Below are 26,492 nucleotides of genomic sequence, written 5' to 3'. Positions count from 1 at the left end.
AAAAATTTTGTTTTACTATACCACAATCTGGACTCAGTTATCTCTAACATCCCTTTCAGTGCTAATATTCATGACTCAATCATTTATATATTGGATTAGAGACTCTGCGTGTGAAATTGTGGTTTTAATGGAGTCCAGGCAATAGGTCAGTTGTTGCTTTTCAGGGCTGTTTCAGAACTCAAAGGTCTTTGAACAAAGGTAGTTCCACACCCAGCTGGCCCCATGTGCAATTTTTGGCAGCCTCAGTTTAAAAAGCACATAGAACAAATGGGGAAATGACTGCCGATCCCAGAGCTTTCCCACAGAACACCAGGTCTCTTGTGCTGTGGCTCTACTCGTCTCTCTCTCCCAGAGAAGCCATATGTACATAGCACAAGTCATTCCCAAGTCTGTTCCCACTTTGTCTCAGTCTTCATCACTCTGACAGACTTGAAGAAGCCCTCTCTGCTCCTGCCGGATCACACCGACCTATTGTTGGCGGAGCCTTTGGCCCTTCCCCAAACTCATCAAGAGCCTCAGCGGCTCTCTCTGTTTCAGTTTCAGCTGCCTGAGGGCCAAGCTTGAGGCCTGCCAGAGAACATTTCAGAGTGTCATGGCCCAGCCCAATGGCGGTCACATGTTGGCTCTCACGCACCAGGCATTCCATGGCTAGCATGTGGCTGGAACCTGGTGGACATTGAACCCTGGAGCGGTGAAAGAAAGCCTTGGCTAGTCTACTCCCCTCTGGGAATTAGTGGATGGGGCTGGCAAGAGAGCGAGGGGGCTTCTTGCCAGGATGCTTAACACAGTACAGAGCTGTAGTGAATTCTGCTGACCATGCTGAATTTCTGGGTGAGCATTCAACACAATATGAGCATAATAACATTGGATATGTCCTCTTGGGTCAGGCCCCTGCTCGCTCCAGGCCAGGATTCTGTCTCCCAACAAGGGCATTGACGGATGGCTTGTGGGAGGCCGAGACTGACCTCCTTTATGTCAGCCTCGAAAGATTGGCAAGTATCCTATAGTAAAAAAGAGAACTAGATCAGTGTCGGAAGACTTGATTCATTTATTCAACAAAAGCTTGTACCATGTTTGGAGACCCAAACAAGATTCTGAGAGATCATTATTATTGCTGACCTTAATTGATAGACAATTTCTCCTTTGACTCTCACAGCAGCCTCTAGGAACTATATTCTATTTTTATCTCTGTTTTATAAGATAAAGAAACTAAGGTTTGTCAAGGCTAAGTGACTTACCTAAAGTCACACTGCAAAGGAAATATCTGAAGCAGATAAACTGAGTCAGATGTATTGTTTCTAAGACCAAGAGCTCAATTCACTACATCACATTATCACACCAAGCAAAGCTTGAATAAAACATTAGGAAGCCTAAAGTAATCTCATCAGGAGATGACTTATCTCATATATGGCATACAATACTTTTTCTTATTTTCAATCAATAAACTTTAAGTGCCTATCTTGTACCAAGACTAGCCTAAGAGCTATTTTAATCTGGATCCATTATTTCATTGATATAAGGAACTCCCTGGGAGAAACCTCCCTCCACCCATTCAAATCATCAACTTTTTAAAAACTTAGTATTGGAGAATTGGCTGAGTTGCTGAAAGATGAAGGGATTTAGCCAGGCTCATACTCCTTTAGGTGTCATCCTAACTCCAAGGCTGGTTTTTTATGCCCCACACTTACAGTGTGCATACTAAAGAGTTCCAACTATGTGAGGAAAAGAAGAAAGAAGGGGAAGTTTGTTACTGCCTGGGGGATCCAGGAAAAGTTGATTAAGCTAAATGCAAAAGGATGAATTGGATGTCAACAAGTTAAGAAGTGGGAAAGAGTATTTCCAGACATTGAGGTTCTTGAGCCTGAGAGTAGTTATTTCCCACTTATCTAATGGGCTGTTGTGAAGAGTGAATGATAAAACAAAGTGATTTGTAAATAGAAGAATATTTATATGAGTGATTATTATTATTGTTAATATTTCTTACCTTTCCCGATAGATCTATATTCCCCTTGAATTTGTTTTGGCTATTTATTGGAAAATACTTCTTCTCTTTGTCCTAAAACTAACTTTTCCATCATTAAAGGCTGTGAGTCTGCAGTTCGATAGGCAGTGCATTCCAAGAAGCATAATAGGAGAAAAATGGCTTGGAGATGAGTCAAATTGTGAAATGATCCTAGACACCCAGAGCAGAAGGACCCCTGGGAATGGAAGTTGGCTTTTGCTTGTGTGGTTCCAACCCTGCTTATCTCCACATGCTTCATGGCTTCAATTACACTGAGATTGTAGGTGAGAACCACAACCATCCTCCATTTATGGATAGATGAGAGCCTGTTTGGCTACTTGTCCTCAAAGTCATAGGATCACGGGACTGTCCCACACCTTGAAAAATCTCAGCCTCTGCCTTTTTACTGAACCAATTTACACTACACCAAGCCAAAGAGATTCTCCTTTGTTTTTATGGCTTCAATATCTTGGAATCAGATGACCTGGATTACAATCCTGCCTTTGTTATTGAATACCTCTGTGATATGTTCTGGACCTAGGTTTCTACTCAGTCAAAAAGAAGGAAATCAATTGGATAATGGCTAGCATCCATTCAGCTTTAAATCCAGTGACCTTATAAGGAGATTCTATAGATTTTTTTCATTGATGCATTTTCAGAGGAAGGAGGAAAGCAAGATAGAATGAGATTCATTAAGTGCCTTGCCCAAATTCATATGATGAGTTTCTCAAGTTGAATTCGAACACAGGTCTTCTTGATTCTAGACTCAGAGCTCTATGCCAACTGAATTTCTCTTAGGGAAAGGTAATGTGGGGATGTGATCACAGCCCAAGATCCAGGATCAAAGGACCTGGCAATATGGATCCAACAGAAAGTTGAATGAGTAGGAATAGTCGCAGGAAAAAATCCCCTTGGCAGCTGAGTGAAGACTAATTAGAACTGAAAGAGATCTGAGGCAGAGAAATAATTCAAATGCTGTTGAAACAGTGTAGGTGTGAGGTGAGGAGAGGCTAGATCAGGGATATTTAGGAAAGAAGTCTTATAGATGCAAATGACATGAGGGATGATTTAAGAGAAGAGCTGGGCCTGGCATCTAGGTTCTGGGAAACAGGAGGATGGTGATTCTCTCGGCAGTAATAAGAAAAAATTGGGAAGAGGAGAAGTTTTGGTGGAAAGATAATGAGATGTGCTGTGAATATACAGAAATTAAAATCATCTGGTTGAGATGTCCAAAGTTTGAAATGTGAGACAGGAGAAAGATTTTCAAGAAAAAAAGTGGGACTCCATCTGTTACCTGGAAATCATCTGCATGAAGATGAACATCAAGTCCCCAGGAGCTAATGAGATCACCAAACCAGATAGTATGATAATGTGAGAACAGAAAGAGGCTCAGGATAGAGCAATGGAGGGCACACGCAGTTAATGAGCATGACCCGGAAGAAGATCCAGCAAAGACTTTGGATGAGAGATCAGACTTAAGAGCAGGTCCAGGGGAAGGTAGCATCACAAATACCCTGAGAGGAGGAGTGCATGAGAGTGTCAGCAGCTGCAGGGAAGTCAAAAAGGAGGAAGATCTTTAAAAAGGTCACAGTCCAAGTCCCTGTGAGCTCAGCTGAGGGGAAAAAGAGTTCAGAAGTGCCCAGGGACAGAGCTAGGGATCAACCTGCCTGGAGAGAAGAAAATCATCCAGCAGACTGAGGGGTGACCAGAACTCTTAGCACAAAGGATCAGCATCATCATATCTCCCTGCTAGGTAAGGACTTTCCTTCATAGACTATACACCTAATTTTGCTTTGTCGCTCTTGAATGCACTTACCCTGTGACATCACGTGCCAGAATCATCATGTGCTTGTGCCTCTTCCCCTTCCTAAAATGTAACTCACCTGAAGGCAAGGATTGTGCCTTATTCAAATGTCATATCTCACACAGTGCCAAACAGTGCTCTGCAAATAACAGGGCCTTAATAACTTTTTTCCCTATTAGCCTAGTGTTCAGAGTCCTAAATAAACTAACTATTCCTGGTGGATCTACTATTAAGGTAGCTAGGATACATTGAATGGAGTGCTGGGCTGGATGTCAGGAAGATTCAAATCCTGCCTCAGTCCCTCATTAGCTATGTAATCCCAATTATTGTTGTTGTTCAACCTTTACAATTGTGTCCGACTCTTCATGACCCCATTTGGGGGTTTCTTGGCAGAGATACTGTAATGGCTTGTCTTTTTCTTCTCCAGACTATTTTACAGCTGAGGAAACTGAGGCAAACGAGATAAAATGACTTGCCCAGGCTCACACAGCCAGAAATCCACAGAGGGTGGATTTGAATTCAGATGTTCCTGAATCTATCATATGCCACCTAGCTGCCCCTGTTGGGATCCTTGGCAAGTAATTTATTTAAAACTCAGTTTCCTCAACTGTAAATTGAGAGTATTAACTAATTTACATCATTGTGAGGATCAAACATGTTAATCTATGTAAAGCACTTAACACACCTTTAAGCAAACATTATACAACTGTTAACCATTATTATTATTATTAGTGCCAGCTGAATCTTGATTTTGGTCTGGCCAAAACTTATCTTTTGATTCTCTAAATAATTCCCATCTTGAAACCTCAGTTGTATTATCTGTAATATGGTATTTAAGAATTGTTCTGACCCCTGATCCCCTCCCCAGTCTTGGGTTTTGTGAATACCCTTGGGTGAATATCAAGGTAAACACCTTTTCATTTTACAGAGGAGGAAACTGAGTCCCAGAGAAGGCTCAAAGTCATACTGGCAATTCATCAGCATCAGGGATGAGATTTGAACTCCCGTCTTGTGACTCCAGTGTCTGTCTTCTTCCCATTGTGATATTACCATTATCAGAGTGAAAAAGTCAACAGTGTTTTTAGCCTAGAGATTTACAGAGACATGATATCAGTCTAGTATTTTAAGGTCTATCATATAAAGGGAATCAGACTTCTAGAAACAGCAAGGAGAAGTTATAAAGAGCTTGCTCCATATCAGTCAGTTAATAAACATTTATTATTAATATCTACCATTTGCCAGACACTGTGCTAAGTGCTGGGATTACAGAGAAAGGCTGTTAGGGAGCTCACAGTCTAATGGGGGAGACAATGTGAAAACGGCAGAGCTCCTTGGAAAAGACCCTGCTGTTAGGAAAGATTGAAGGCAAAAGGAAAAGGGGATGACAGAGGATAAGATGAAAGAATAGAATCATGGAAACAATGAACATGAGCTTGGACAGACTTCAAGAAACGGGGAAGGAGAAAAGGGCCTGCCATGCTATAGTACACGGGGTCATGAAGAGCCAGATGCGTCTGAATGAGTGAACAACAAAAAAATAATGTAAAAAGCATTGAACAAACAATGTGTTTTACAGGGTAATTGAGGATAAAGAGTAGAGGGAAGGTGTTTGCATTGAGGGTGATCAGGAAAGGCTTCTTGTAGAAGATGAGATTTTATTTGAGACTTAAAGGAAATCAGAGAAATTAAGAGTATTCCAAGCATTGGGAACAGTCAATGAAAATACAGAGGCTGAAGATAGAATATCTTGTGTGTGGAAAGGTGAGGAGGTTGATGTCACTGGATCATGGGCTGTCTAAATATACAGCCATAGCTTATGAATCTCATAGATAGATATCTTCCACATCCTGGCCCAAATCCGAGGAGATGAGAGCCAAAAGCAGTCCTTGGACCCGCTTGCCTCAAGGGAGCCTCGAAGGTGGACACTCTTTTCTCCAGTTTCTGAGAGGAGTATTGGTCACCCAAAAATATAATCTAGGGATGTAGTTTCAGGTTCAGAAAAAAAAATGTTTCCCTGGTCACTCTTTTTAAAAAATATTTTTGATTTAATATTTTATCTTTTCTGCTAGTACATATAAAAACAATTTTAACATTCACTTTAAAATTTTGAATTCCAAATTCTCTCTCCCTCCTTCTCTTCCTCCGCTGGCCACTCTCAAAGGGAGTCCTTAAAAAAGGATTTAGCCTACACTCATCAATTTAGCTCTTTTCCACAGATTATACAAAAGACTATCACAAATAGTGGATAAAGAATAAACCCATTTATCCAAAGAAAACGGCAAACAGAAATTGGCCACGTTCCACGGATTGGAATATACAAGAACAAACACATGAGTGAATGAGCTCATCAGCTGGGAGTGAGATAGTAGTATCTCAGCTCAAACCAAAGAGAGGGCTGCATCTCTCTGAAGGAGATCTATTCTAACAGTCCCTAGGGGGCCAAGCTAGAAATAAGGGATGTATTAAGGAGCCAGATTCCACTGCATGTCTGCTGCTAACCTCTCACAAGTCTCTCTCAAAGAGTCTCTGAACCATATGTGTCCATCTCCCCAGAAACTCTGGCACAACCCGAGCAAGACCCTCGAGGCAGATATATGTCGTTTGTACTCAGCATTCTCTCTGCTAATTAGAAGTCACGTCTCCTTTCCAGTTCTCAGCAGCATTAAAAAAAAAAAAAATGCCCTGGTTTTGTTTGGAAGCCTAGTTATAGATGAGGAAAAAATTTTTCTGAAAATTAGAGCTGTCCAAAATTAGAATGGGCTGCCTGGAGAGAGAGTGAATTCTCCGTTGCTGGAGGTCTCCATGCAAAGGTTGAATGACAGGATCAGAGGGGCACTGGACAGGGGATTCCTGTTCAAGCATGGGTCTGATTAGAATGCCCTTTGAGACCCTTTCAATCACTGACATTCTGTAATTCTCAAATTCAGTCTAAATCATTCTACACAGTCCCCAGCAATAGCGTTGACAAATTCAAATTAAAACTGAATCGGACATAATCCTACCTGCGACTGCATTATTAACTTAGAATCACATATTTATTTCTCCATTCATTCACTTATTCATTCATTTCTTCATTCATTTAATCTATCTATTTATTTATTTTGGGGAGGTAATCAGAGTTAAGTGATTTATCCAGGGTCACATAACTAGTATCTGAAATCAGATTTGAATTCAGGTCCTCCTAATTCCAGGGTTGGTACACATTTAGTATTTATTGGGGGGAAAGGGAGGAGAGGAGATCCAAAGGCATTATTGTTATTCAGGTCATGTCCAACTCTTTATGAGCCCATTTAGGGTTTTCTTGGCAAAGATCCTGGAGGGATTTGCCATTTCCTTCTCTAGCTCATTTTATAGATGAGAAAACTGAGGCAACCAGGGTGAAGTGACTTGCCCAGAATCATACAGCTAGTATCTGAGGCCAGATGTGAACTCATTTGACTCTAGATCTGATGTTGTATCCACTTCACTGCTGCCCTGGTGGGTGCTAACAATAGACCCTACTAGGAAATATCAGACTAAAATCATGTCTAGCTAGTTTCCTTAAATATCTGTTGTCTGTATTGGTTTCCATATTATTTATTTCTTTGTTAGAACATTTATTTAGGGACAGATAGATAGGTGCAGTGGATAGAGCGCCAGCCCTGAAACAGCAGGACCTGAGTTCAAATCTACCCTTGGACACTTAAACACTTCCTAGCTGTGTTGACCCTAGGAAAGTCACTTAACCCCAATTGTCTGGGGGGGGGGGGGGGAGAACAATTATTTACATTTGGTTGTTTGTATTTATTTGATTAAACATTCCCCAATTACATTTTATTTGGCTGTGAACCCCATGCACACCTGAGGTCTCTGCCCAACACCATGACAATAATAGTCATAGCTCAGTACAGTAAGGTTTGCAAAGCATTTTTTGTCTTATCCCCACAACAACCCATGAGAAGCCCATTTTACAGAGGAGAAAACTAAGGCTGAGAAAGGCTAAATCACTTCCCTCACATTCACAAGGTAAGCAATACAAGATTTGAACTCAGGTCTTCCAGACTCCAGATCAAGTCTCTGCCCACAATGAGATGCTGCCTCAATACAAATAAGTTCTTTAATTCATATGTTTTGGTATTGCTGGCTCACAATACCATTTGCATGTTATAACAGGGCTTAAGGTTGCCTCTGTTCCCAGAGGGGAGGGCGCTATCAAAGGGAGAAACAATTGTTATTTATCATATTTTTTAAATGTCAGCAAAATGGGTTGCCAAATCCTCTCCCCCTCTGTTTTTCTATCTTTATCTCTGGGACCAATCTGATCCATATGTTTGATTCATTCACACAGGGCCCATGGCTGGGCTATTGTGCAAGATCTCCGTGGGAGTCCACAGAGACTGCTCTGGAGAAATGAACCCCTCCTCCCCCTGTTAGAAAGGGCTCCTTCCTCCCCAGTATTCTTCCTGGCGAATCAAGCTCCATGGGAAATTTAGAAGCCATGAGCTTCCAAAAGGCTCTCAGACTCAGGGATGGCCATAGAAAGAAAGTGACACTAGGTATTGTTGAGCTGTGGAATTATAACAGACCTGGAGGGGGAGGTTGTAATCCAGGCAAAGGACCTGAGTTCAAAACCTGCTGGCTCCTAATGTGGGAAAGTCACTTCCCTCTCAGGACTTAGTTTTTAGAGCTACATTTGGATTTGAATCCCATCTCTGATACTTGCTAGCTATATAACTCTGGAGAAATCATTCTGTTTTTTCTTTTGTAAAATGGGGAGAATGATGCATCTAGCATTTAGCTTAAGGGGTTGTTTTAAAGATCAAATGGAATAATACATATACAATGACGTTGCAAATCTTTTACATTTGTGTACAATTATTCATGCGTTATATATGTATATATTTGTGAATATATGCATGAGTAGCTATAGATGTACTAGTTGTTATTATTTTCTGTAGAAGGAGAAGTGATCTCTAAAATTTCAGTTGCATATACTGGGATTCTTCCAGAATTCAAGAGTTTTGTCATAATTTCAAAGTATTTATTCCTTAAACTATAGTTTGTTGATCTTGCCTACAATTCTGAAAAGCAGGGAAACAACTTGTCATTGGAATTCCTTTTTAAAAAAACAGGCAAGGACCCTAAGCACACTGTAATAGAATATTATGATTACTCAGTAATACTGTGACAAAGTTCATGACTGGAAGTTGGCAGCTAGTGACACTATATGGCATGTGCCGATCGAGGACCACTGACTTGTCTCTACCAATCAGGGAAAGGGCACGGCATGCTATGGATACAGGAGTCTCCAGCATGGGGACTCCACAAAGCAAAAAAGTGCCAACTTTGTGGTTTGGTTGTTCAATCATTTTTCACTTGTGTCTGATTCTTTGTGACCTCATTTGACGTTTTCTTGGCAGAGAAACTAGAACGGGTTTGCCATTTCCTTCTCTCCTTTCCATACAGATATGGAAACTGAGTCAAACAGACATTAAATCACACAGTTAATAAGCATCTAAAGCTGGATTTGAACCCACAATGAGAAACCTTTCTGCTTCCAGAAGCTCTATCCATGCACCACATACTTTTCCAAGTCAACTTAGAAGATTTAAAAGAATATTTTCACTCTTAGTTTGATAGAGAAGATACAGGAGAGCTCTGGGTCACTGGATTTCAAGTCCCTAAAAGGCAAGGACCCTGATACATCCATGTTTCCTTCTATTTCCCCCCCTTATCCTCTTCCTACAGTAATATTAAAAGTCAGGGATACTTCCTCCTGAAATAATCATGACACCATGGAAGGCCGTGTGGTGTGCAGGGAAGAGCATGACACTAGAATCTTGGTTTTGCAATCGAGTAGCTGTGAGATGCTGAGGAAGTCACTTCATTTCCCTGGGTCTCGATTTCTTCTTATGTAAAAGAGTCAGAGACAGAAACAGAGAAACAGAAGGAACAGAGACAGAAAGAGAGAGACAGAGACAGAGAGATCACATGCTCTTTGAGACTCTTTCCCACACTATGATTCTGCAAAGTTAATGGTTTACTGGAACTATATTAATATAATTCTTTGCTTTCCTGCCAATCTTTTATTTGTTTACCTCCTGGCTACCATGTTTGGAGCCCAAAGGACACATGAACTAAAAAAATTGGTATAACAGCCATGGCAATAAATGCCCTATCCTGGGGCCTTGAAAAGGTCAGCCAATGGGCCTAAAGGAAGTTGGATATCCTTCATCCATCTAACCCAAAGTATTCCACTTAAAATGAGTTTTCATGGGAGTCTGCAAAAAGTCTTTTCAATATGTTTGTAATAATAATAATAATAATAACTAAGTCTTTATATGGTGCTCTAAGGCGTTCCATGACCTCTACATGTTATCTCATTTGAGCCTCACAACAACTTTGTGAAATGTGTTGTTTTAACCCCATTTAACAGATGAGGAAATTGAGGAGAGCAGGTAAGTAAGCTGTCTAAGGTTACATAGCTAATTGTCTAAGGAGACATTTGATATGGGGTCCATGGTGTTCTCTCTCCTCCCATTAGGAAGAAGGCACTCTCAAAACACTGTATACTTTAATTTCCTTATCTGTACAACAAAGGAATTCGATTTGAATAGGCGTTATTAACCTGGGATCTATTAATTTTTTAAACCGACCTATTTTGATAACAGTACTTCCATATAATTGATTTCCTTTGTTGTCCTATGTGCTTTATGTATTTAAAAACATTTGCTGAGAAATGGATCCGGAATTCTCCACTAAAAAGGTCTATTACATAAGGTTAAGAACCTCTGGATTATATATATGAGCTCCAAGTGTCATTCTGGAGTTAGCATTCATTTATGATTCTTCTGTTCTAAGAAAAAAATAAATGTCTTAGGGAGGATCTAGCTTCCAGGAAATAGGGAAGGGATAGGCCCCCTGTACTCTAGTCTCATTAGATCTCATCTGGAGTGTTAGGTTCCACTCTGGGCATTGAAAAACTGGAGAATGACCAGAGAAGGGTAACTAGTACAGAGAGATGTGATAATGCATGGAGAAGTCAATTGCCAGCTTAAAACAACATATAAATACTAGCTATTGTCAATCCAAGGAACTGGACTTGTGTAGCTTACAGAAGAAAAGCTTCAAAGGGAACATGAGAGCTGGGTTTTAAGTATCTAAAGGATCACCATGTGACAAAGAGATAAGGTTGGCTTTCTTTGGCTCCGGAAGGAATAACCAGGAGCTAGGGGGGAGGGGAGAGTAGAGGCAAATTGAGATTGAATATCTTCCTATCAGATAGTCCAGAAGTGGAAGAACCTGTCTAGAGATGAGGCAGGTTCTAGTATTTCTTCAGGCAGAGAGTGGCCAATCCCTTGTCAGGTGTATTATAAGGGGATTCCTTGAGGGTTGCCAAGGTCCCTTTCAACTCTGAGGTTCTAGACTCATTTAATTCTATGATCCAGATCCAAATAAATGAATGACAATATAAATAGTAAGGATCAAGAATAGGATAAGAAAGATCTTCAATTTCCATCTCAGAGTTTGATAGGAAAGAAATTTGAGGCTAGGAATGTTCTTTTCTTACAGATCATACCACATAGGACCTCTTACTCCATTTGTTAAGGTCACTGGGAAAAGACTCAGAGAATCTCAATGTAGAGACCTCTCAGACATCCTCTTGGTTAACCCAACGGGGAAGTATTATTTTGGTCTGCAACATCCCTGGCAAATGCCCATTTTGGAGCTCATTACCTTAGGAAGTAACCTGTTAGGAAACTCTTCCTTAACTCAAATCTGCCTGTTTAGGGTAGGCTAATCCTAATTCTGTCATCTGGAGTCAACCAGAATTTATCTAATCCCTTTCCCATGTAGTAGCCCTTAGATATGGAAAGCAAAGATCTTTTTTCCCTCTATCCCCAAGACTTCTCTAAATTGAAGAACCTCAGATTCTTGGACCAATCCTCATAAAACATGGTTTCAAATTCCCCTGTTCTATGACCCTTCATTATTTCCTCCTCTTTATTTAATACACGTATCATCAAAATCCCAGATGGAGTCTCCTCCCCAATTTAACCTAAAGAGGCGTCAGAGTTGAAGGAATGTGGACAAATATAGTGAATGGAGTGGGAAGAGAGGTGACCTGAGACAGGGTACCCTATTTGGCTCAAACTAGCTACCAGGAAACTTAAAAGCACACCAAGGCCATTCTAGGACTGCGTAGAGTTATTTGATTTCCCCATCCATATTTATGGAATATCATGATTTAATTAATCCTTTGTTGCTTGTGTGTTGGAGAAAATATGCAGCATGTTTTAAATGCTTCCCAAACTGTGTTAGTTATTAAGTTGTTGACTCAGATTGGATGGTATAGTCTAGCAGAGCAGACTTTTGGCAGGAGGAATAGTAAAGACTCAGATAGCTGTCAAAACAGATGGACACATTTGATCAAAAAAAAAAAGCAAAAAAAAAAAAAAAAAAAAAAAGCATAGTTCTCCTGCTGAATACATCCACACCTCCATCCTCTTCTGTACTTTGATTTTAAGACTGTTTCACTTCTGTGTTTAGTCTGTAGAAAGGGTGCTCCCCCTCCTATTTATTTAGTGGCTGTCCCTTCCTCTCCTATTTGGGGGCTACTTCCTTCTCATTTGTCTTTGGGACTTGCACCTTCCTTTCCTCTGTTTGGAGGCTATTTCTTTCTTTTCTATATTTGGGTGCTACCTCCTCCTTTTTATTTAGGGGATGCCTTTTCTCCACCAGTCTCTCTTTAAGAGCTATCTTATTCTTCTCATCTGTATTTGAGAGCTGCCCCAACTCTTTTCTCTATTGGCCTAGGGGGTGCTGCCTCCTTCTGTTTTGGGGAGTTATACCTTTCTTTCTCCCCTTTTTGGAAGCTATTTCCTTCTCTTTTACATTTGGTGCTATCCCATCCTATTTATGTAGAGGCTGCCCCTTCCTCTCCTATTAGGATTGTCATCTTTTATCTCCTTTCTATTTGGGGGTTGACTTCACTGTCTGTATTTAGGAGCTAATCCTTCTTTTCGTGTTTATTTGGGGGCCACTTCCTTCCTATCTTCTTCTGTAATCATGGATTACCCACTTCTCTCTTTTTTCTGTATTTAGGGAGTCCTTCCTTCTTTCCCCAATATTTAGGAGCTGCCTTTTTCTTTTCTCTATATTTAGGAATGGCTCTTTACTTTCTTTGCATTTGAGAACTCTTACTAGTCTCTTAATATGGGGTCTACTTCCTAACACTCTTGTTTGTATTTTGGAAGCTTCCCTGCCCTTTGCATTCTGGAGTTAATTCTTCTCTGCTCTGTATTGAGAAGCTCCTTTTCTTTCCATGAAGTTGGCAGCCTTCCTTGTCATGGCTGAGAAGAACATCCCCCGCTTTCTCTCATGTGGACCCCCAGTCTCCAGAAGTCAATCCCTCCAAGCATCATGCAACCAATGATATAAGACAAAGAGGGAATAACAGGGCCTTCCCAAGTTAATAAGACTTCTACTTTGATTTTCAAAATCACAAATCTTACAAGTTTGAAGGCTCATCAGTGAGAGGCAGGGTATTCCTCTGGCCCTTATAGTTTTATCTTATATCCTCAACTACCATGACTCCCAAGCTCATCAAAAGCTGGGGAAATGAACACCCTCTTCTTTGCAAGTCTCATTCCTGCAGTTAAGGGGTTAACTTTTTCTTCTAAGTCTTAGAGACCATTATCCACAATCAGAATTCTTAGAGACTGGTGGGTGTCTAAGAATCCCATTACCCTTGATTCAACATTATAATTCATACAATGCCCAAGAGGCTCCCTCTAGATACACTCCCCAGATCCTGTAGGATGAGAAGGCACCATCTTGGAAATTCAACAAATTAATCCTATTTAATATGGCCCTTTTAGAGTCACTCACCAGTCATTGCTGGTTCCTGGCCCTGTGCTGCAAGGTTGTGTTGCACGGTTTAGCTTCCTAGTTAGGGAACTTTTCCCTGTGAAATGGAAGCTAACTTATTTCAATCTGCCTGAGGCCTGGCCTTCTCCACTTGAAGACTTAGCTCATCTTCCAAAACTTCAGTTGGCTCTTCATTATTCACATCTGAGATCCCAAGGGACTCATCAACTCCCTCATTTAGCTAAAGGATGTAAGGATATCTCCCAGCCCTGAACAAAGCACAGAACAAAGCTCATCAAGTGTATGTGAATGGGATGGGAACGAAGGTTTGCCTGGTTTCTACAACTTTAGACATATCATAGTCTCGGTATTTTACTTTCAAGTTTGATATAAAACTGATCTAGTACTCAGCCAATTTAAAAAATGTTGACATTCAAATGGTTTAGGTTTGAGAGCTGGAATGGACTTTGGAGATCATCTAGTACTATTCTTCCCAGTTCCAGGCTCCCCCTGAATCCAGAGTTGTAAATTAACTGCCCGAGGTCCTACAAGCAGGGAGTAGGAGAGCCAAGTGGCATGCAAACCCAATTCTTTGGAGTCCCTAGTCTGTGTTCCTTCTAAAGTACAAGGCTCCCATTAAAATGATCAGACCCAGATCTCCACCCTTGTACTCTTTTAGGGACACTGGAAGGACTCCTGAGTCTTAATCATCTAAGAAGCAGAAGCTCCACTCTCCAAGCAGCCAGTCAGTGATATTTATTAGCCATTACTATATGCCAAGTACAGTGTGAGCACTTCGTCATTCGGTCATATCCGACTCTTTGTGATAGGGGTTTCTTGGCAAAGATATCGGAGCTATTTTCTTCTCCAGCTCATTTTACAGCTGAGGAAACTGAGGCAAACAGGATTACATGACTTTCCCAAGGTCACTCAGCTAGTAAGTATCTGAGGTTGGATTTGAACTTGATTCTAAGTCCTGGTGTTCTATCCACTGCACCACCCAGCTGCTTGCTCTAAGCACTTCGAATACAAAAATTCACATAGGCACACTTGCATGTTGACTCCCCCATTAGATTGTGACTGTTTTTTGCCTGTACATATAGATGTGTATCATGTATGTGCATCTACATACATGAATACATACATATATACATGTACATATATGCCTATGAACAACACATAGATCATTCTCACTTTACATAAATTCACATTATGTAAATTCAAGTTTACATAAAGAATCCTAGAAGAAATCCACATTCAAAAAAAAAAAAGTATGTTAACTTTGCTGAACTATACTGTGCTCTCTCTATTCCCCATCCCCACCCCATGTAGTCTGTCTGTGTCTATGTCCATGTATTGCTCATACACACACACTTTTTCCTGTTGGTCCCATCTCTTCCTCCTTCTGCTTTTCATGCAGTGTCTTCTCTCTAGCATTTCCAATCTATCCAATCTATATGTTGTTTACTCATAATTATTTGTATGTTATCTTCCCCCTTAGTTGTCAAGCTCCTTGACAGCAGGGATTATCTATGCTCAGTTTTTGGCACAGTGTCTAACACATCATAGGCACTTTATGTTTATGGTTAGAGATATGTTTATGGTTAGAGTAGAATGAGATCCTTTAAAGCTGAGGTTCTTAATCTTTTGTGGGTCCTGGATCATTCTGGAAGTTTGGTGAAACCACTGGAATTCGTTTCAATATTATGATTTTTAATTTATAAAATAAATGTAGTAGGAACAACCTTTTTCTTGGACATGACCATTTTTAAAGTTTATTGTTATTTTTTATTTTTCCATCAACATTGATTTCTCCCTTAACCTTATCCTAACCTGTAAAACCCTTGTGAGAAAGTAACAGCATTATATCAGAGCCAGATGACACAGCTACCATATTTGACAGCATACACCCCATCCATGTTCACAGACTCCACCTCTCTGAGAGGAAGTCAGTATGTCAGTTTTTCATCATCAGTTTTTGGTGACAAGACTGGTCACAACAATTACTGGGAGTTCAACAGCTTTTTAATGTAATTATAATTTACATAATTGTAAGCACATATATTGTTCTGATTCTGCTTACTTGACCCCGGAGCGTTTCGTTTTGTAAACTTCTGCCTATGTTTCTCTGGATTACTCATGTATGTCATCTCTTATGGCATAATAACATTCTATTATATTCATATGCCACAATTTAGTCAGTCGTATGTAATTCCAATTGTTTATATTTTGCTACCATAAAACAGGCTGCTATGAATATTTTGGTACATAAGGAATGCTTCTTTTTTATTGATGCCTTTTATTTTCACCTCTTATTCATTTTCAGACATATCCCTCCCCTCTTCAAGCAAGTGAATCATTTCTTGGGCGGAGGAGAGGGAAACTTGGGGAAAAAAAAAAAGAGAGGGAAAAAAAAGCATTTCAGAAAAAAACAACTAATATATTGACTGTCTTTGACAGTATAAATAATATTCCATACTCCTAGTCTTTAAATTCTACAAGGAAGTGAAAGAGGTACATTTCCTCAACTCTCCTCCAGGGTCAAGCTTAGTCATTATAAGTATATTTAATTTGTTTTATTGTTCTTTCCATTAACATTGTAGTCACATACATTGTTTCTATCTCTGTATACATTGTTGTACTGGTTCTACTTACTTCAACTGCATCAGCTTATATAAATTTTCTCATCCTTCTGTGAATTCTCATATTCATTGTTTCTTACAGCACAGTAAAATATTGTAACATTCATGTGCCACAATTTCTTCCCCCCTTCTTTGTTTCCAGGTCATGGCTACTACAAAAAGTACTGCTGTAAATATTTTGGTATATAGGAAACCTTTCTTAGACATCTTTAGGGCTGTATCTTCCTGAATTTGAAGGTTTGGAGAAAGACTTAAGGAATCCTAGATCCATAGAATATTCGATATCAAAGGAACCTTAGGAATCACCTATTCTAAAGCCCAATTTTACAAAAAAGGAAAACAAGAGGCTTCTTCAGGGACACAAAATAAGTAAGTAATAAAGCCAAGAAGAGGACCCATGTTACCTGGCTCCCAGTGCAGTGCTATTTCCATATAAGAACTGCTTTTGCTTAGAAGCCTCAGAACATCCAGCCATTATCTTGGGCTCAGGTCCCGTTATCCAAATGGGATCAGATCCAAGAAGGCTGGGAACAGGATAATAAAGCCCTGCCCCACCTCCAGATTAAATTCAGCATTTTTATGGGGGGCTGGGGTGAGAGCCTGTCTGCATCCTGCTTCCTGCCCTGCTTTGGGCTCTCAAGCCCCAGACCTGAAATCCAGTTCTCCTTGCAGCTGAGTGGATGAATCAGCCATAAAAAATGCAGGTCACCTCTGGTACAGCCTAAATGGCCTCTCAGAGACTCATGCAGGTTCTGACCTCATTTAGCTATGAATCAGGCCTTTCGTTCGATAGCCCCCACAGCTGCTGCTGAGCTCTGAGCTCCTTGCTCCAAGCAGGCTTTGGGAGCTGAAGGCTCTGTCATGATCTGTGGCCATGACAACCAGGGAGTGAAGGAGGAAAGGGGGAGGGATCTTATTCTCGGAGAAGCTTCAACCCAGTCTCTTTGAGGCCCTTAGATATTGAGGGCCAGGGGACAAAATCACTCTAAAGGAGGAAGATTAATGATTTCCCTGATTTTCCCACATCCAGCTCTCCCTGTCTACACACTGCCTCACAAGGGCTACCTCCCATCACTCAGTTGTCATATGTTAAACAATCATTTCTTAAAGCCAGAAAAAGCCACCTGGCTGCTGGTGTGGCACCTGAGCCAGAAGGAAGGATCAAAGAATGTCAGCACTGGGAAGGACCTTAAAGGTGGTCTAATCATACACATGGGAGTCGGGAGGGGGGAAGGAGAAGGAGGAAGAAGGAAGGAAGGAAGGAAGGAAGGAAGGAAGGAAGGAAGGAAGGAAGGAAGGAAGGAAGGAAGGAAGGAAGGAAGGAAGGAAGGAAGGAAGGAAGGAAGGAAGGAAGGAAGGAAGGAAGGAAGGAAGGAAGGAAGGAAGGAAGGAAGGAAGGAAGGAAGGGAGGAAGGGAGGAAGGGAGGAAGGGAGGAAGGGAGGAAGGGAGGAAGGGAGGAAGGGAGGAAGGGAGGAAGGGAGGAAGGGAGGGAGGGAGGGAGGGAGGGAGGGAGGGAGAGGAGAAGATAGAGACACAGAGACAGAGAGAGGGAGGAAAAGAGGAAGAGACTTTTACAGATGTCACTATAACCAAAGCCAGAGAAATAAGGTAAGCTGGCCAAAGTGACACAATTTATTAGAGAAGGAATTAGAGGTAGTAGATGGAATTTTGGATTGGGAGTCAGAATTCAAACCTAGCCTCTGATACTAAATAGCTGTGTTGCTATTAGCAGATCCCTTAACCTCTTAGTGCCTCAGTTTTTTTTCTTCTGTAAAAATGGGGTTTCAGAAGCTGTAACATCTATTTCACAGGATTATTGTGAAAATCAAAAGAGACAACAGATTACATGAAACACTGCTATGTACATATCCTTTTTTACAAATAGATGTGAGGATGGCTGTGTAATATCACTTTGCACTTTGCAAAGGACTATATGGATGCCAGCTCTTTTTATTTTATTGGTATAGAGAACTCCTGGAACAGGAAACTGTGTCTACCACTGTAGGTGGCTACTTTCTCTGGAATTTATAGTCTTAGGTCATGCTGTAGCTCTCCCTCATATCATCATCATTATGTCTTCCTCCTCCTCATCATCATCATTAAAGGCAGGTAGGTGGTGCTATGGATAGAGGTGTGATCCAGGAATCAGGAAGATGAGCTCAAATTTGGCCTCAATGACAAGCTCTTTGACCCTGAACAAATCACTTAATCTCTGTCCTCAGTTTTCTCAACTGTAAAATGGGAATCATAATAGCACCCACTTCCTAGAATCATTGTGAAGACAAAATGGAATATTTATAAAGCACCTTAGCGCAGAATCTGGCACATGATGTTCTTTCCCTTTCCCTTTATTATTATTAATAAGAATGTTGTTATTATTACTGTTAAGCTAGCCCACGTCTAAGAACTCCCAGGGCTGTGTTCTATGCATGAAAGCACAATGCCTCATTATTGAGCACAGAGGCTGAGAGCCCCAAATTCATTCTTCATCAGAATATTCTTAATTAGGAACAGTGGGAACATCTGTCTCAGTCCCTGACCGGCTCCCTTCCCTGATCCTGTATTTGTATTTTGGTCAAAATGAAAACAAACGTTAATTCCATAGGAAGCAGGGAACTAAACAAAAACCATTTTCATTGGCTGGGGTTGTCCAAAACAGTGTGAGGGCCCGTCTCCTCTTCGGGAATGGTTTTCAAAGAGCCAATGGCAGCCAGCAGCTCCTGTTTCTCTGTCATCCTGGCCAGCCTTTTTTCTCCCACATTAATAAAATCCGCTCCCACACACCCAGGTGCCATCTCGGGACAGATTTGTTGAAAGCACGAGATAGCTTGAGACTGACTCAGACCAATATTTGGACTAGATCTTGCTGCCTCTGGCCTGTCTGGTTCTTTTCACCCTTAGCCACCCTGTTCCCGGTGTGGGGATGATTAAAATTCAGAGTTTTATGACATTTAAAAGATTACAAAGTGTTTTCCCCATGATAGCTCTGGGAAGTAGGTATACAGAAGAAGAAACAGATGGGTTAAGCAGCTTGCCTTGCTGAGGGTCACATGTAAATATCATGTTTGAGCCAAAATCAACTATTATTCCCCCAACTCTCTGGAAGCTCTCCTCTCTCTGGCCTTTGTGTATTCACTCAGCCCCCCCCCATCTCTGTTATAATCATTCCTCATCTCTACCTATTGAAGTCTGCTTCCTTCGAGGCTCAGCTGGTTTCACCTCCAGCATATCCTGGCCATATCCCTTCTCTCTGCCTCCACCTCCTCTAACCTCTCCCTTAAAAGGTTTTCTCCTTCCTCAAATTTTCCCAGAATCCTTCATCTGGATCTCTCTTTTTTTCTGCCTCATTACCTTGTTTTTTAGACTTCTAGAGGCCATCTAGTACTCTTCTTTAGATTTAACAGATAAGGAAACTGAGACCAATGGAGACTTAATGAATTACTTTGAGATAAGCATGAGAGATGGAAATTTGAAGCCAAGTCCTCTGACAGTGGAGCCAATGTTTGTTCTATATTAGGCCCCCTCATACTTAACTATCTCATTGGGTAACCTCAAGAGCTCCTGTGGATTTAATTATTTTCTTTATACAGATGAGTCATATATGTGTATGCACATGTGCACGTGCATGTGTATGTGTGTGTATTCCTATTTATGCTGAGTTACATATGAATATATAGAGGCAGCTAAATGACTCAGTAGATAGAGAACAGTGGATAGACCTGGAATCAAGAGACCTCAGTTTAAATTCTGTCTCAGATAGTTACCAACTGTGTGACACTGGGCAAGTCACATTGTTTGTCCTAATCCACTGGAGAAGAAAATGACTCAAGTATCTTCGCCAGGAAAACCTCAAGTATAATATGGTTCATGGAGTCACAAAGAGTCACTTGTGACTGAGTAACTACAAAATATATGAATATGGGTATTTTTATCCAGTCCTCCTGAATTACAGTCACACGTCCCCAGGTTGGGAGCTTCTCAAAGTGGATGTCTCACAGGCACCCAAGTCAGCATGTCTAAAACTGAACTCAATAACTCTTCCTCTCCCTCCCCAACTCTCGCTTCCCTCTTTTCAAACTTCCCCATTACTGTTGAGAGCATCAACAATGTCCCAGTGACCCAGACTCAATGTAACTCTCCATTTTTTTACTCTGATTCAATCACCAGATCCATTTTGGTGTCAAATCTGGTGACCCCATCCTCCCAGCATCTCTAGTGTGCTCCCTTCTGGCTGCAGTCTCCATCCCGGTGCTGGTCCTTATCTTCTCTCTCTCCTGGACTATCATAGTAGCCTTCCGCTTGCTTTCTCTGTCTCCCTTACAATCCATCTTCCATTTAATTATCAAAGAGATTTACCCCAAGTACATTTCTGAAAGCATCCCCCCAGACTAACACTCTTTTCATAAATCCTACAACTTCCAGGATCTACTATAAAACCCACTGTTTGGCTGATCCCTTCTGATATTTCCGGTCATTTTAAGCTTGACTCTCCTCCCCTTACTCTATGACCTTGGTACATTAGTTTCTTTGTTTCTCCTTGAACAAGACACTTCATTTTCCCCTCCATATATTTGTACTATCTATTCCTTCCCTTTGTAATGCCCTCCCTCCTCCCTTCTGCCTTTTGTTGTCTTCAAGACTAAATTCAAATCCTACCATCTGCCGGAGACCTTTCTCCAATCCCCCCAGCTGCTAATACTTCCACCATACCCTCTAAGTAATGTACTGCCCATATGGCATTTGTGCCAGAAGTACATATGGCCTGTCCCCCAATAGAATGTGAGCTCCTTGAGAGCAGGGACTATCTTGACTTAGTCTGGAACCTCAGCAGTTAGCGTCCTAGCTTGGCGCTGTTGTTGATTGCTGGAATGAATGACAGCGTCTGGAGCCCTGCCAGTCAGTAATCTCCATGAGGGCAGGCCATATGTACTTCTCTATCTTTGATTTCCCCAGCACTTCGCACAGTACCTTGCACAGTTTTTCCCCGTGGATCAGATCTGATTAGTAAGTTTCAGGCACGGAACTTCCCATCAACCACTGGGTTCTGAAGGCTTTAGAGAACATCAAAGGTAAAACTTGAACCCAGGTCTTTCTGCCTGCCAGATCAGTTCTCCAGCCATAAGTCAGATTGCTTTAATAAATGTGCATTGAACTGAACTGAACTGAATCGATTTGAATTGAATTGAAATGGATTCAAACCCAGATTTTTTGTTTGTTTTTTAACGCCGAGGAGCAGGAAGTGGGGGCGAGGGGTGGGGGTGGGGCGGCGCCTCACCCCCAGAGTGACTAAATGGTTAAGCGATGGAGAAGTTTGATTAGGAAGAAACTTCAAGTTGGCCAAAAGACAGGCAGAGGGAACTCTCAGGAACATGCAAATGAAGTGATGTCATCCTCTCCAGCAGCGGGAGGCTCCTCCGGCAGCGTGCTCCGGTCCCCAGCGAGCTTCCCCCGCTGCCACTACGTGAGTGCAGGTGTGTGCGGAGCCCGGCGGAGCCGAGCCGGGCTGGGCAGGGCTGGGCCGGGCCGGGCCGGGCTGGACCGGCTGAGCGAGGCCGTTGGGCCGGGCCGGGCTGGGCTGCGCCGGGCTACGGGCAGCGGCGACGACCCCCACTCCCCAGCCAGGCAGCCCGCGGGGATGCGCCCTCGGGCTCCGCGGCGAGAGCCCCCCACCTCCAGCCTGGCCGGCGGGGCAGCCGCTTGGGGCTCGCGGGGCTGGGGCCGCGCCCCCGCCAGCTGATCGGAGCCCCTGGATGTGCGTGTCCGCGGAGGAGGCCGCTGCTGCTGGCGCTGCGCTGGAGGTCCGACAGCGAGCCCGCGGGCTTGGAAGGCAGCGGGCCGCTGCGCTCTCGGGAATCCGCCTGGGGCCCAGGTGAGGAGCCCGAGCCGGGGTCGGGATGGGAGGAGTGAGGGGGCGCGCTCCGCTCCGGGGTTTGGCAGGGAAGGGGGAAGTTCCGGGGCTCCGAGGCGCTGCGTGGGCTGACACTTCCTCATCCCCCTCCTCGGTCCTCGGGAGGGAGAACTGGCTGATGGATGGGGATCTAGCTCTGGCAGGCAGGCAGGTAGCCAGGTAACTCCCGGCACAAAAGGGGCAGAGCGGCTCCTGAGGCTGCGGGGGACAGACGGGGGCGAGACGGGGGGTTCCCGCCCCGAGCCTCGTCTCCTGCCCCCGTGCGGACGGTTCCCAGCTGCAACGTTCTCTAGCCCAGCCGCCTTGAGCCAGTCCCAGGCTTTCAATGACGTCCTTTAGCGTTTTCCTCAGTCATCCTTTCAGCCTCCGCTCAGTGAGCCTCCGGGGCCGAGTGCGGGTTGTCTGGGCATCCTCAGCGCCCAGCACGTGTCTTGCTCACAGAAGGCGCCGAATAAAATGCTCCTCGAATCGAACGGATTGGATTAAGCGTCAGAATTTCCAAAATGTTGTTCATAAAAACCAGTTGATGTATGTGAAGAAGTTCGTTCCTTCCACTCAGAAATATGCTGGTCCCCTAAGAAGGTAGCTTGGGGTTGGAGGTCACAGAGAACATTCCTCATTCCTCAAAGGTATCCAGATTTTAGAAGGGAAAGATTTTAGGAGATCAGCAGGGTCAGCATAGGGATAGGATTCTACCAGTCATTACATGAACCTTTCTAGGACTCAGTTTCCCCCTACTTAAAATAAGGAGTTTGAAATAGATGCTTTCTTCCAAGTATTAGGTTCTCCTTCGGCTTCCAACCTAATTCTTGAACCTAATCCAACCTGTCTTTTTACAGATGGGGAGGCTGAGGCCCAAATTAGGGAATTGATTCTCCCCCCCCCCCACCCAAAATCACACAAGAGAGTTAACAGCAATATCAAGACCAGAAGTGCCATCTTCACACTCCTAGAATCCGGTTCTCTCTACTAGACATCAAATTGCTCTTGAGATGGCCAGGACTTAGCATAGATCTCTTAAGAGAAGACATTGTAGCCTAGTGGAAAGACCAAGTGGTCTGGAAAGACTGGGAAAATGTTTTGTCAATAGTTGTGTGAAAAGTCATTTTCTTTTCCTGAGCATCTATGTAAAATGAGTGGCTAGGAATGAGTCTAATGACCTCAAGCGTTGACTTCTTCTATGGCTGCCTATCCTATTGATAACCAATCCAGAAAAGACCTGCTCCAGATTACTAACTCTGGAGCTATGAAAATGTGTAACTTTTTTCATTAGTCATGCTTTCTAATCTTCAGAGGATGTGGCAAGGCTGTCAGCTAAGACCTAGTTCTCTACCCGTCTAATTCTTTACTTATTTCAAACTCCATCATCTTCAAAGAAACCCATCAGTGGATGTCTTGCAACTAGTCTGAGAGCAAACCCAAGTCAAATGCATTTATTTTTTGGTGCATGGAGGGAATTAAGTGCATTATTCATACCATCCGGAGAGTTCTCTTTTAACCAAGGCAAGAAAAGATGATCGGTACTGTGTAGGATGATAGAAAGAATGTTGCCCTGGGACTAAGGAGACCTGGAGTCTAATTCTGGTTTTTTGACACTCAGAAGCTATGTGACTTGGGGCACATCACTTTTCATCTCTAAGGCTCAGCTTCCTCAACTATAAAACAAAGAGGTTAGATGACCTCTCAATCCACTGGCAATTTTCTCAGATTATGTTCCCAAAATGGCCAGAAATAGCCCTTCACAAGGCTAAAAAAAAAAAAAAAAAAAAAAAAAAAAAAAAGAGGCAAAATTTGTCTCTTGTCCTTTCCTGCCTTGTGGTTTCTCCTTTATGGCTTAGCTTCTTAAACTTTGGGTCATGACCCCACATGAGGTCTCCTAACTAAATGTGGGGATTGTGGATTTGTGATTTATTAACAGTAAATGTTTGATTTGTGTATATAAAATAGGTATACAAATCAAATATATATATGATATATACCTATATATTTGGAGTCATATAAAAATTTCTTTGGTGAAAAGGAGTCACAAGGGAAAAAAGTTTTAAGAAGTCCTGATCTGTGGGACCCATTATCATGGATAGAATTCTGGACTGGGAGTCAGGAAATTCAAACCCTGCTTCAGACACTAACTCAAGGAGATTTCCTTGAGCCTCAGCATTCTTTATCTATAAAAATCTATAAAATCTAAATATTAGCCTCTACTTCATAGGGTTGTTTTGAGAAGTGCTTTGCAAGCCTCAAAGTTATATGTTGGCTATGCTAATTATCCAAAGCTTCACTATAGAGTGAATGTTAGGAAATCTCTGATGAATTCATCCCAACTAAGGTATCCTTGACTTATAACAGCTTAAAGTGTTACTTATACCAGGTAGGGTTGCATTATAGGTGACAAAGTCCCCATTTGATTTAAGTTCAAATGGTAGAATATCAGGCATTGGTGAGACAAAAAAGGGGGAGGGAAGACCACCTTCTTGGTGGCTCTAAAAGTACACACAGATTTGAATAGAGTGTACTGTCCAAAAAATCAGCATTAAGGGAAAAGCTGTCCTTTGAGGCTTGAAGTACTGCCCTCCTTGATGAAAGGTCATCTTCAAAGTCCACTCCCCATAGCTCTGATGACCACTCATTCTGACCTGGTATCTCCCTGGAAGCCTGTGTTTATTCTTCCTACACAGAGCAGAAGCTGACACAGCTGTGACTGTCAACAGAGAGGGGGGAAAAAGATGGGGGGGATGGGCAGGGAGGGGACAGAGGGAGCAGCTGGTCTCTTAGGAATCCTAGGATCAAAGATTTTAAAGCTGGAAGACACTCTCCATGTCAGCTAGCCCAACCTATTCATTAAAAAAAGGAAAATCTGAGGAACAATGACAGGCAGGGGTTTGCCCAAGGTCACACTGGTAGCAAATTAACTAAGTTAGGACCCAACTCATAACCTCAGGCTCCAGATCCAGGGCTCCTGGATACTGTAAGTATGCTAGAATACTTACATAGGTAGCTATGATGTGCTGGAAAGAAATCTAACTTCTGAGCCAGCAAAATCTGAACTCGCATCCTTTCTTTCTCATGTAGTGACTGTGTGATCCTGATCATGTCATTTCACTTTTCTGTACTCTAGACAATTTGCTGGGAAGATGCTAACCTACATTGATAAAGCTTTCTATATCAATGAAAATACAAGTGACCGGTTCTAGACAATTTGCTGGGAAGATGCTAACCTACATTGATAAAGCTTTCTATATCAATGAAAATACAAGTGACCCGGTCCTTGTCTTTACTAGGCTGTTTCAGTCAGAGATGTCTGAATCCTAACAATTTCTGACCTCCTCTAAATTTCTTCCCTTCTCCCAAAATCAAGTCCATTTCTACTCTAGTCAGTAAATGCTTGTTGATTCTCTTTAGACAGGCAGATAGAGCTTAGTTCACAGGAGCTCCTAGAGCATCTGGACTTTCTTTGTCACATGGTTATCTGGTGAATGCCTTGAAATGCAAAAAAGTAAAATACATAGAATTATAAAGGAAACCCAATTATACTGAAAAAAGCATCTCAAAAATGCTTCTTTTTAAAAGCTGAAGTTCAGGTTCAGAACTCCTAGGTTCTGAGAGGGATGGATAGAACATAGTCACATCTGGCCAAAGAGAGACATTTAGTCCTCCCTAGGGGTCACCCCTTTATGAGGAGGAACAATGGGCTTTTCCAAGCAGGAGTGGATCTCGTCCCACTAAGGGATTGATTTTTATTAGTCATGAGAGCCTCATTTCAGCTGGAATCGCATCATAATTGGCCGGTTGGATTATTCTTGTCCACAGCCAGATTTGCCAATAACAGGTTTTGCCGTTGCAAACTGCAGCCTTTGGGATGTGCCATCCTGATTATAGTGTTGACTTTGGGGAACGTATCATTCAGCAGGCCAGATGCGAAGAAGAAGAGAAAGAGTCCTGGGTCCTTCACTGCAGCCTTAAATATCCTCAGTCTTGCTTTCGAAGAAGGGGGGAGGGTAAGTAGTGGGGGAGATCTGGGAGAGAACATGTACAAGTTCAAGGGCCTTGCCCCTTTGCTAAGCAACAGTTACCAACAACCTTAAGCAAATAGAATAGTGGAATTGTGAAAACAGGGGCCTTTCAGCTGATTCCCTGCATCTCTCTCTGGTGAGTCAGCAGGGAGCCTTCTGTCACTGCCCTTCAGTCGCTGTGTTGTTATTGTTAGTATTGTTTTCTGCCCAAGAGAAGATCGTCCCTTCGGCATATCCCCCAGAGTCCCCTTGGAAGAGAATCCTGGTTTGGAGATG

The 26,492-nt window shown here is 42.3% G+C and overlaps 1 protein-coding gene across 3 annotated transcripts in view; it reads left to right on the top strand.

Annotated features, from left to right (window-relative positions):
- ZNF469 (zinc finger protein 469) overlaps nt 1-26,492 on the top strand; it is a 687,769-nt gene that overhangs the window by 457,093 nt on the left and 204,184 nt on the right. Inside the window, exon 1 of one of the 3 annotated variants that reach the window (XM_074286233.1) lies at nt 21,627-22,167. The exons of the other annotated variants lie outside the window; for them this stretch is intronic. The gene's annotated coding sequence lies outside the window, so the exon portion shown is untranslated. Of the gene's footprint in view, nt 1-21,626; nt 22,168-26,492 lie in introns of those variants that run through there. 3 annotated transcript variants of the gene reach the window in all.

This window comes from Sminthopsis crassicaudata, chromosome 2 (assembly GCF_048593235.1).
Source record: "Sminthopsis crassicaudata isolate SCR6 chromosome 2, ASM4859323v1, whole genome shotgun sequence".
In the NCBI taxonomy this organism is placed as follows: Eukaryota; Metazoa; Chordata; class Mammalia; order Dasyuromorphia; family Dasyuridae; genus Sminthopsis; species Sminthopsis crassicaudata.
The sequence above is the reverse complement of the archived record's forward strand: the minus strand, read 5'-3'. Positions and strand labels throughout refer to the sequence as shown.